This window comes from Vidua macroura, chromosome 2 (genome assembly GCF_024509145.1).
Source record: "Vidua macroura isolate BioBank_ID:100142 chromosome 2, ASM2450914v1, whole genome shotgun sequence".
In the NCBI taxonomy this organism is placed as follows: Eukaryota; Metazoa; Chordata; class Aves; order Passeriformes; family Viduidae; genus Vidua; species Vidua macroura.
The window spans coordinates 106197819-106208890 of record NC_071572.1 but is presented as its reverse complement, the minus strand read 5'-3'; the positions used below and the strand labels follow the sequence as shown (position 1 = coordinate 106208890).

The window sequence follows — 11072 nt, the reverse complement described above, 5'->3', positions numbered from 1 at the left end:
CACAACTAAATGTGCATCCAGAAAAAGTGCCCCCAGTTTGATGTGCTGAAAGGTTATGGGACCTGCAAGACATAAGATGTTGTACCATGTTACTTTGTTGTTTCAGCTACTGGTATATGACAATTCCCTTAAATTTGTTAATATGTTAAACTTCATCAAGTCTTGTAGGAAAAAAAACTTCCTCTTTTTTGTCTTTATATTGTGTAGTTATGGGACATAACACTATGTCTTTCTTTGATACAGGCTTCCTTTTGAAATACCAGTGCAATTCAGCTAGTTTATTGCAGGAGTCCTGTATCCCTGTTCTCATGTGCTGTGTCTCTTCCAGGTGTGCAGCTGCCATTCCATCTCACTGCAGGACTGTGTTTGCTGCTCCACAAGCTGCAGGTAAGCCCTGAGACCACTCCCCAAAGTTCCTGTCCCAGTCACCATGACCAGCCCCTGGCACATGCAGCTGAGGGCAGTGCAGCTGCTCTCCATCCCATGATGACTTTCCTAGGACAGTGAGAGGATGCTCCCTCTGCATTTCAAATGGCTCCTGAGGAGCTCAGACATGGTGTTTCTCCTCACAGCATAGGGCTGGGTTTCAAATCAGAACAGGCCATTGTACCATGTAGTTTAAACTCTCAAGTTTTTACATTTTGTGCTGTTACTGTCTTGCATTTTGTCTTTGAAGCAGGAAATTATTTTGATTTAATCCACTATTTATCTTCATAGCAAAAATTATTATTTCATGAAATGAAGGATCAAAATCTTTTACCCGATTTAAATTTGACCAGCTTCAGCTTTGAGCCATTGTTCCATTGTTTTCTGCTGGCACTTACAGGTGGTATTTGTTTTCCTATTATGACTGCTACATATTTGTTCAAGTCAGCTAAAATAGATCTGAGATCTCTTAAGACTTTCACTTTAACACATGTTCCCCAGTATTCAGTATTTGTGTCTCTTCCTTCGCCTCTATTTTTCCCATATCCTTTTCAAAATACACAGAATTCTCCAAACGTAACTACAGGATTATTGCTGATCCTGAAGTTGGAGGAAAAAGCAGTTGTCTGTCACTTCTACTTCACCATCCCTCTGAACATCACAGGGTTGTGCTAAACTTTCTATGCTGGCACTTTATGTTAAATGTTGAATTCCTGTGTTTACTCTGTCCCCTTCAACAATGACTCATTCTGTTTCTCCTTCCAAGCCAAGGTTGGATTTTGCATTCATGGTTATTCACAAAGGTTTGCATTTTCCACTTCAAATAATTTTGGTTTGGTTCATACTAAACAGTACTTGAAAACTTTGCTTTTCCTCTTCCTCCAGGAAGAGGAAATGATGTAAGAATGACTTATTTTTATGGTGGATTCTGCTCATCCTTCCAGCTGATGTGGATATGCAATGTCAGTAGGATATCAAGCCATAATGAAAAGTTTATGAACAGGTCTTTTGAACTAAAATATATCTTGAGAACATCTTCAGTTCCAATGGCACTAATTTGGGATGCTGCTTATCCAGTACACATCCATGTAAATGGGATTTGTATTTTGGTATTAAAATTTAAATATTCAGGAATATTGGCTGTATGTGTGAAAGAGGAGTATAATTGGCTGCTTAGTATTTTATTAGTAGAATGTAGTCATATACCATTTTGCATTATTTTATGGTCTTTTCTTTCCATTACTGTACTTACTTTTTTTTGTATATCCAGAGAAAATTTTGCTCTACTTTCTGCTGAAATAAAAGAAAAACCCAAAAAAATAAAACCAAACCAACAAACATGGGGAGGAAAAAAGGGATCTAAATCCCTGCTTGTAGGATGGTGGAAGCCAGCTGTCGAAACAGACTGCATATTTGGTCATAAATTTATTGTAAAATGAGTGTATTTGATTAATAAGAATATGGACTTTTGATATTATCTTTGCAGTCAGAATAGAATTGAATATAAACCCAGTTTATCAGTCCGAATACTAATATTAGTAGTATAGGAGGGAAGTTTTCTTTTTGTAATATAGGACTTTTTCTTCTGGAAAATTAAAAGTTAAAGAAATAAAAAGGGAACAATGATCTTTTGATTAGAACAAATGGATGAGTTGCTCCTAGAGCTGGATATCCTACAGAATAGTCCCCATCCACCAAATTACATTATTTTTATGGTGTCTGGACTATGTTGACAAAAACTTTTATGGTTTTGTCAGTAAAAGAAATTGTCAGCTCCCATATTAAAGAGAATTTTGCTGGTGTGTAAAATAGTATGTACTAGCTGCAATATTCTTGGTGTAGATTTTACCCTGAGCTTTTATAAGTCAAGAAATCTGCACACTGAATACTTTTGTCAAAAAATTATGCAAAAGGTATTTATGATATCCTGTTCTTCTTTGGAGTCATTTAGTCTTTTTATTCATTAGAATACATTGTAAAAGATTGTTTATTATGCATTTGAAAGTTACCCAGATGTTTCTGTTTGGAAATTATTCTTGGAACAAGACAACGATTGGAAATAATACTTCTCCAATTTGACAAAGTTACAGCATACTGAAGAAAAATACAGAATGATATATGTGTTTAAAAAAAATCTTGTGGGATATACTGAACAAAGTTGAGTTTAGCTATTAGTAGAACACTTTGCCATTAAACAGGGGGAAAATGGAATAATTCTACTGCACATGTTTAAAAAAATCAACATTCCTTCTAAAGGAAAATCCCAAACATAAAGTATGCCATTGTTTGCTGTGCTTGTGGTGACCAGTCCGGGTTATATTAAGTTGAAGTTACTGCCATCTGGTGGGAAAAAGAGTGTTATATCCCAACAGTTGGAAGCAATTCTGCCAGGATTAAATCCTCTGCACCTGTGTGAATGATGTTTGTGTGTATAAACAGAGATAGATATAGATATATTTATATACAATATTAGCATTTTGTTGCTTATTCTGAAAGAAATTTCAAATATTCAGTGGTACAGAACAACCTGCTGAATCGGAAATTAGTTAAGGGTAGAGAAATGTAGGAAAGAAAATAAGGAAAACATCATAGGTAGAAAAGAGAGATATGCCCACACTCCTGGACTAGATTAAAACTGATAATCATATACAAGCCTTGTTCCCAGAATATTTCTTCACAGCTGGAGATCTTACACTTTTTGCAGTGTTTCATGTTCCACTTCCTATCACCATTTCATAGAATCATAGAATGGCCTGGATTGGAAGGGAACAATAAGCTCATTTAATTCCAACACCTGGCATGGGTAGGGGACACCTCTTACTATCCCAGGTTGTTCAGAGCTCCATCCAAGTTGGCCTTGAACGCTTCCAGGGATGGGGCAGCCACAAGTTCTCTGGACAACCTGTGCCAGTGCCTCAGCATCCTCAGAGTAAAGAATTGCTTCCTAATCTCTGATCTAAAGCTACTCTCTGTCAATTTGAAGCCATTGCCCCTTGTCCTGTCACTCCAGGCCCTTTTAAATAGTCTCTCTCCATCTTTGCTGTAGCCTCCCTTCAGGTACTAAAAGGCCACAATTAGTTCACCCCAGAGCCTTGTCTTTTCCAGGCTGAATGATCACAATTCTCTCAGCCTTTCCTCACAGCAGAGGTGCTCCACCCAACCAATTAACTTGGTGGCCTCCTCTGGACCCTGTCTTAGAGATGACCACTAATTATTGCTGCAGAAACATCTGTGCTAATTCTGCCTCCATTTCTTGCTTAGACTTTCTCTTTGGTGCAGTGAGTTTGGTCCTCCTTGAGTCTTGACATATATGTCTATGTTAACTATTGCCTGTTCCTTGAAGGATCAGCCCAATAGGAATGGAATTGTATGAATAGAACATCAGGGAGTCTGTGGGGCATTTTATGCATAGTAGATTAATTAGGCTTTCTCAAGCTAAAACTCTTACATAGGATGTAAGGGTCAGTGAAGTGAATGATATGTGAAGTGGTAATAGAAGTGAGATTCAGTTGTGGCAGACAGTATCAGATGTCTATCTGCAGTAATAAATTGCTCAGTAACCATATGGGAATCTGGTGTTCGGAATTTGTTCTTATTTCCTCATTATGGTGTCTTGAAGATTAGATCTGCTTTATGTACAAATATTAAATAGGTTTTTTCCTTGCCATATGCTGTGTTTTCTCCTGGTGGAGAACAGTACAAGTGGTGCCTTGCTCTTAACATGCAGAATAAATTGCCTTTTTCTCTATTAGCTTTGTATCAAAAGTATATTTTTAACCAGCATATTCAGAGTGAAGAAGAAGTTAGGGGAATCCAAGAGTTCCACAGGGTGCATGGTGGTGCAGTCAAACCCCAGGGGCAGAGTAACATTAGATTCCTCTTCAAAGGGATAACTGAATGTTGCCACCTCATGCTTCCCATCCCTCATAATTCTTGTATATTTTGTTTAAAATTATTTTTCACTTGGTTGATCTTTGCTGCCCATTGCTGCTTTTTTGTTTCTTCATGTCTTTTTCCCTTTTTCTGAACTCTCTAGGAGCCAGAATCCTGCCCAGATAACATCTGTCAAAAGGAAAACCACTGACCTTGTAATCATGTCATTCTGCTTTTAAGACCACATTGTACTTGCAGGTGTCTGATTTCTTCATAAGTTTTAGAGGAAATAATTTTTCATGACTTTGCAATGTAATTGCCTAATGGTTTTTCAAGGAGACAGACACTTTTCACATAGCAAGGTTCTTACTGGGAAGGTTTAACAGTAAGAGTGCTGGGTGGTTATGTGAGCACATATTAAGTGCTTGGAACTCAAGCCCACATCTGGAACCATCCAGTGCAAGGAACTCTCTCTGGCTCAGCCTAGTTTATGCAAGGCAGAAAAGTGAACAGCTTTCAGAAGGAAAATGATCCCTGGTTCTCTCTTCCAGCCTTCAACGCAACATAAAGCTTACTTTGAGATGTATGGAAGGAGCACCTAAGTTGATTAGCTCTTGATTAGAAAACTGACTGATTTTTATTTTCACTGCTGCTGGTAAAATGACCCATGGTGAAGCATTCTTTGAAATCCTGGTGACACTGAGATGCAAACTTCCTGGAGTATCTTGTTCTTTTTGTCTACTGGTGTCCTTTTTTTTTTTCCCTTTCCATTTTCCCCCTCTCTATCCCCTTTTACCCCTTGCCCCAGGATAGCATCACATATTTATTTATAATCACCAGGGATTAATAAGCAATTTGATAGCTAGATGGTAATTGCACTCTCTACTTAGGAAAGCTTTAAGAGAAAGTTTTGTAGGAAAAGATGAAGTAGTGAGAGAAAAATCTAGGAGGCTGTATCTTCTGAACCAAAAATGAGCATCTTCTAGAGTGTCTGTTAGGGTGGGATAGAGTTTAAGGCTATATGATATGAGTTATAAAGTCAGAGTTTGGAATGAATTGAAGTATCTCAAATTTCACTTCTTTAAATCAAAACAGATTATAGAAATATCCTTACTCAATGAGAAGTTGATACAGAAATGAGTGAGTCCAACTCTTTGAGTTCATTATGAAGGAAATTGAAACAGAGCAGCACAGTGACCACAGCTACCTTTGAAAATCTGTAGGAATGTGGATGCACCTTTACAGTAACACTCTGATTGATAGATGTGATATTTGTATTTGATAATTGCATCTCCATTCTTGGAAGTGTTCAGAACATGCCTAGATAAGCTGCTGAGAAACCTACTCTCAGATCTGCTTCAGAAGACTCTTAGAACTTCATTAATGACATGGACAAAGGGGTTCAGTGCACCCTCAGCAGGTTTTGCAGATGACACCAATCTGAGGGGTGTGGGTGACATACCTGAAGGATGGGATGCCATCCAGAGGGACCTGGACAAGCTCAAGAAGTGGCCCGTGGGAATCTCATGAGGTTTAGCAGACCAAGTCCAAGGTGCTGCACCTGGGGCAGCCCCCAGTACCAATCCAGGCTGGGGATGGACAGACCCAGAGCAGCCCTGGGGAGAAGGACCTGGGGGTGCCGGTGGGTGAGAGGCTGGACATGCCCTGGCATTGGGAGCCCAGAACCCCCCATGTGCTGGGCTCACCCAGAGCCCCGTGGGCAGCAGGGCAGGGAGGGGATTCTGCCCCTCTGCCCCGCTCTGCTGAGACCCCACCTGCAGGGCTGCATCCAGCTCTGGGCTCCCAGCACAGGAAGGACAGGGAGCTGCTGGAGCCAGGCCAGAGGAGGCACCAAGGTGATCAGAGGGATGGAGCAGCTCTGCTGTGAGGAGTGGTTAGAGAATTGGAATTGTTCAGCCTGGAAAAGAGAAGGCTTTGGGGTGAGCTAATTGCAGTTTTCCACTATCTGAAGGGAGCCTAAAGAAAAGATGGAGAGGGCCCTGGGGTGACAGGACACCTGGGAATGGCTTCAAACTGACAGGGATTAGGTCTAGATGAGATTAGGAAGAAATTCTTTCCTGTGGGTTGAGACCCTGGAACATGTTTCCTAGAAATGTTGTGGGTGCTCCACCCCTGGAACTGTTCAAGGACAGGTTGGATGGAGCTTTGTGCAACTTTGTGTACCAGAAGGTGTCCCTGCCCAGGACAGGGGTGTTGGAATGAGGTGATCTTTCAGGTCCCTTCCAACCCAGGCCATTCTATCATATGACTTCAATATCCCTTCCAAACTCATTTATTCTCTGATTTCATTATATGAAAACTAGCCTTCTAAAGACAAGATTTTCCCAAAGAATAAAGATTTCAGTATGAGATCACACTTTTTATCTTGAAGGTGATGAGTGGCTGGAGCTACTTTAAAAAATTTACCTTAATTTTGAGGTAGAAAATCACTGTAATGAACAGAGTTTATGCACACTGGAGCATTTTCGATTTTTCATAAAGCTTGTCTCCTCAGCCTTTCTAAGGACTGTTTGGGTGGTGGGAACCACTTTCCTATAGAAATTCAAATGCAAGGCACAGTTCTTTTATATAGCTTTGTCTGTGCCACAACCATAGAAGTATGTGTATGTGTTTGCTAAAATAATAAAAGAGAAGAAACCTTACCAAAGCATGATATTTTATACTTAGTTTCCCCCTTAGGTCAAGAGGAAATGAACCAACTGTGACAGACACTACTTCTAGTTCATAATGGACTACTGAGGGTACTTTGATAAACTGATGCTAAAGGCAGTAAAAGGACTATACCTCTAATAGAACACTAAATATTTTTAATGCTTCTTTTTTTGAGTGTTTTTGAGGAAAATGAATTTAAATATCTTAGGGCTTTCAGACTATCAGTGCTTTATTTGAAAATTCTGTGTACTATCAATCTGAAGATCAGTAAAATGCAAACAATAGTTTCTGAAATCCTTATATCATCATCTCTGGCTTAGAGGGAACACCCTCTCTCTGGGGTAGAAAAGTAATTTAGTGTAGGACACTAAGCAATTTTGGCTGCTCTTGAACAAATATCTCAAGTAAAACAAACTTATCTGTATTTCATGCTGTTCTTATTCTTGTGAAATCCAGTGAACTTCAAATCTTAAGTTGTTCAGGTTAGTTGAATTCAAGAAGCACTTTAAATTGACATCTTGGTTTCTACAGAGAGGGTTAGGTTAAGTTCTGGGAAAAATAAGTTTCAATAACGGGTCACCATGATGATACTCCTTTCCCTAGTGTGTTGTCCTTCCATTTAGAGAGGGGTGCACAACACATCTGACTTTAATTTTACCTGATTTTTAGTCTTGCATCTTAATCTAAAATGATCTTTATCCTTCAAGTTAGTATTTTATTTATGTACTGCATTAAAATTGCTGAACAGAAGATGTAGAATTGATATCTTTTATGTGGTTTAAGTGTTTATTTTGCATGTCTTTCCCTGCATTCAAAATCACAGAATATTCTGAGTTGGGAGTGCTCCACAAGGATCACCAAGTCTGACTCTTAATTAAGAGGCCCCTTTCCTTATTTCCAGAGTACCTAAGGGAGGTACTTGTAGTATCCAGTGCACACCTGAGAACTCTCATGACTCAAGCAAAAGAAAATAGGGGGAATATGTTTTGAATGTACAGCAATAGGTACTCTGAAAAACATCAATTCATGAGACGTTTGTTTCAGGTGCCCAAAATAAAGTAACCTTGATAGTTTTCTGCCAGTTAAACTGCAGTGTTCTTCTGTCTAAAGTGAAGAAGGTTTGTGGAGTGCTTGGGGAGGACAGTATTTGCCAAAAAAACAACCTTCAGAAATTAATAATTGTATGTGAAGATTCAAGTAATTTGAAAAGTTATCTTCAGTAAAGGAGTAATAAGACCAAAAGGTTGTGCTGAAAAGGTATTTAGACAATGACAACAGTCATTCCTGGGCACTGAGCAATGCCTGTTTAGATTGTAAATTATATATTATCCTGGAAAGACTGTTTTGCAATAAGAATATAAACCAAGACTTACCATTCAGGATTTCTTGATTGTTTTTTGTTTGTTTTTTAAAATGTGTTTTCATAATAAAATATGTGCATATATTATATATGAAGTATATATTAATGTGTCCATGTATCTTATATTTTGAAGCTACTTTGAGGTTACAAAGTTGGGCAGAAAATAGCCTATAAATAGGCACATCTGAAAATTAACATTTATTATATTTTGAATTTCATTAATATATTGAATACTTCAATGCATAATTTTTCTTCTCACAAATATTGTATTGGCACTCAAACTCAGAGATAAAATCTAAATTTTATTACACATATACATGATTACTATTCCAGTATCCTTTGGAATCTGTGGTTTTCATCAACTTTACCATGAGGCTTCATTTTGACAATCTTCTTAGAAATGGTGGCTGAATACAATATCAAATGAAAATTTGGAAGAAAACTTATTTTTTGTAAAGGTTTTTTTGTTGGGGGTTTTTTAGTGCTTTCAAGTCTTCCAGGAAGGTTACGTTCCTTACTGGAAAGTTTAGTATTTTGATTTCTGAATAGTCTTTAAAATTTTGTGATTTAATTCAGCTCAGCATCGTTGTAGTGTAATGGGTATCAGTAGAAAAATTTTTAAGGGATGATTTCAAGGTCAACATGTTCATACATATATAGGCTCTAACATCAGCACACTATTAAATCTCTACAAGTAAAAGCTTCATCTTTTTCTTTTTTTTTTTTTTTTTCCTTGCTTTATTCATCCAGAGTGATCTATATAATTATTATTGACATGCCATTCCAACTTTGCAAAGGCAAAATGAAGACTGACTCAGGAAATACGTCATAGAGAAAAATGAGGAACCATTAAAAGAGTAGGACATTAGGTGAAAAATTGAAACATTTTAGAACCAAAGTTAGGTGCTTTTCCTCCTTCATTTCATTCACAAGAAGGTCATAGTGCAGAAAATATATGAAAATTTGATTGTTTGTCTGATTTTGCTGAAGAGCTCTTTTCATGGAAGACTACTGAATATAGAGCTCTGAAAAGAGACAGATCTAAATGTCATCAAAATAATAATTAAATGTAGGTGGAAGACGACACACAGCTAGCCATGGGCTAGTATTATAAGCAGTCTGAGCAGCTGGCACACCTGTTCTCTTAGTTTTTATAGTTATGGTAAATAAAAATGTTAAAAAACCTTTCATTTTGCTGAGAGAATCTCTGGTGGGAAGCTGAGAAAGTGATAGCAGGCCAAAACATAGGTAAAGGTGCTTTTACAGCTGCAACTCCCTAGGATGATGAGAAGCATGTGAAGTAATAGAGAAAAGCTCAGATGGGTCTGAGCATAAATGTTTGTTCAAGCCATAAAAGGATGACATGACATAATTTGGAACATTTGGTTGAGATATAGATGGGAAAGGCCATACCTACAACTGATGACATGAATATCCTACCTATAAAAACATAGAAGGAAATTCATTAGTCCTATCAGTGAAGGCCAGCTGTTAAAGATTTTAGAAAAACTGAAGAGGATTTTATGGAAGGGACTTCTGTGAGACCAAGTGTTACATTTTTGTTTTAGTGATGCACAGCTTGAGTTGATGGCCAGATGTTCATAGAGAGATAGCTGAAAAGTAGTGCATTTAATTTAGATAGAAGAATGCTTCTTCAAAATGATTAAATATAATGGTGGATGGCATGAGAGTGTGAGTTGCAAGCTGGCTGTCTCCATGTATACTTTACAGACTTGAAGTGTTGCATATGTTTGCTTTTACACTGATGTGAGTGTGATGATCTCACACTCACTAGAAATGATCTAGTTCATTTTTGATTGATCTTGGAAACCAGGTGGAGTTTGAGAGACATCTAATAAAAAAATGAATCCATCAATACTTGTTTCATAAGATAAGAAATATTTACACACACTGAAAAAACTCCCCTTCTTGATGTTAGGAAGACCAGACAAGAGTTTTCTAGAGGAAAGCTGTTTTCTTGAAGAGTAAAAAATAAGTTCTGAATAATGATTAATGAGCAGACATGTGAGGTAGTTTGGTTTTAAACTTTGTGGCATTGACTTTGCAATCAGCTTCATTCTGAGCTGTTAGGAAATGGCAAGTGAGATGTGGGTCAGGACATGGTGGCAATTTGAAGGAAAAACAGAGCAGGTAAGCAGCCATCTGATTTACCAGCAATTTTATGTTTTCATGTAGATAGCCAGTGCTGGCCAGAACGTGGAAAATGCCTGGTGCTGACATTTATTCATCCTTTCAAATGGAGTACAGAAGATTGCTGGGTTTGGGATTTTGGTTGTTTTGTTGGTTTTTGGGTTTTTTTCCAGGAGATGTTAGTGTAAATGTTAGAGAATAGTTGCTTGTCTATTTTCAGCAAAGCTAATTTTCCAGATCCGTTGGCTTCAGTTATTGGAAGTGAATACCAGATAACCACAAAAAGCACAAGAATTCAGTGTTTTATAAGAAATCAGTTCAAATTAATTTAACTGCATTTGGTTTCATTTAACTATATTTGAAAACTTTAAAGCTGAGGCTAATAGACCAGTACCAAAACTTTGAGTCTTGTTCATTTATATTAAACATACATAAACTATATATAAACAATTGGGTTCAATTCCCTTCTCTCTCCTCCATCCAGTATGGCAAAATATCTAATCTTGGCAAGAATGAAAAAATTACTTTGTTTCTTTTTATTGCTTGGCTATCCAAATTCACTCTCAGCATCCAAGAAGTTATTCCACTG

At 37.7% G+C, this 11072-nt stretch overlaps 1 long non-coding RNA gene across 1 annotated transcript in view; it reads left to right on the top strand.

Annotated features, from left to right (window-relative positions):
• The first annotated feature begins 309 nt into the window (after positions 1-309).
• The window catches only part of LOC128803635 (uncharacterized), a 217797-nt gene continuing 207034 nt past the window's right edge, over positions 310-11072 (top strand). The window contains exon 1 of the long non-coding RNA XR_008435786.1: positions 310-387. This is a non-coding gene — a long non-coding RNA (uncharacterized LOC128803635). The remainder of the gene's footprint in view (positions 388-11072) is intronic.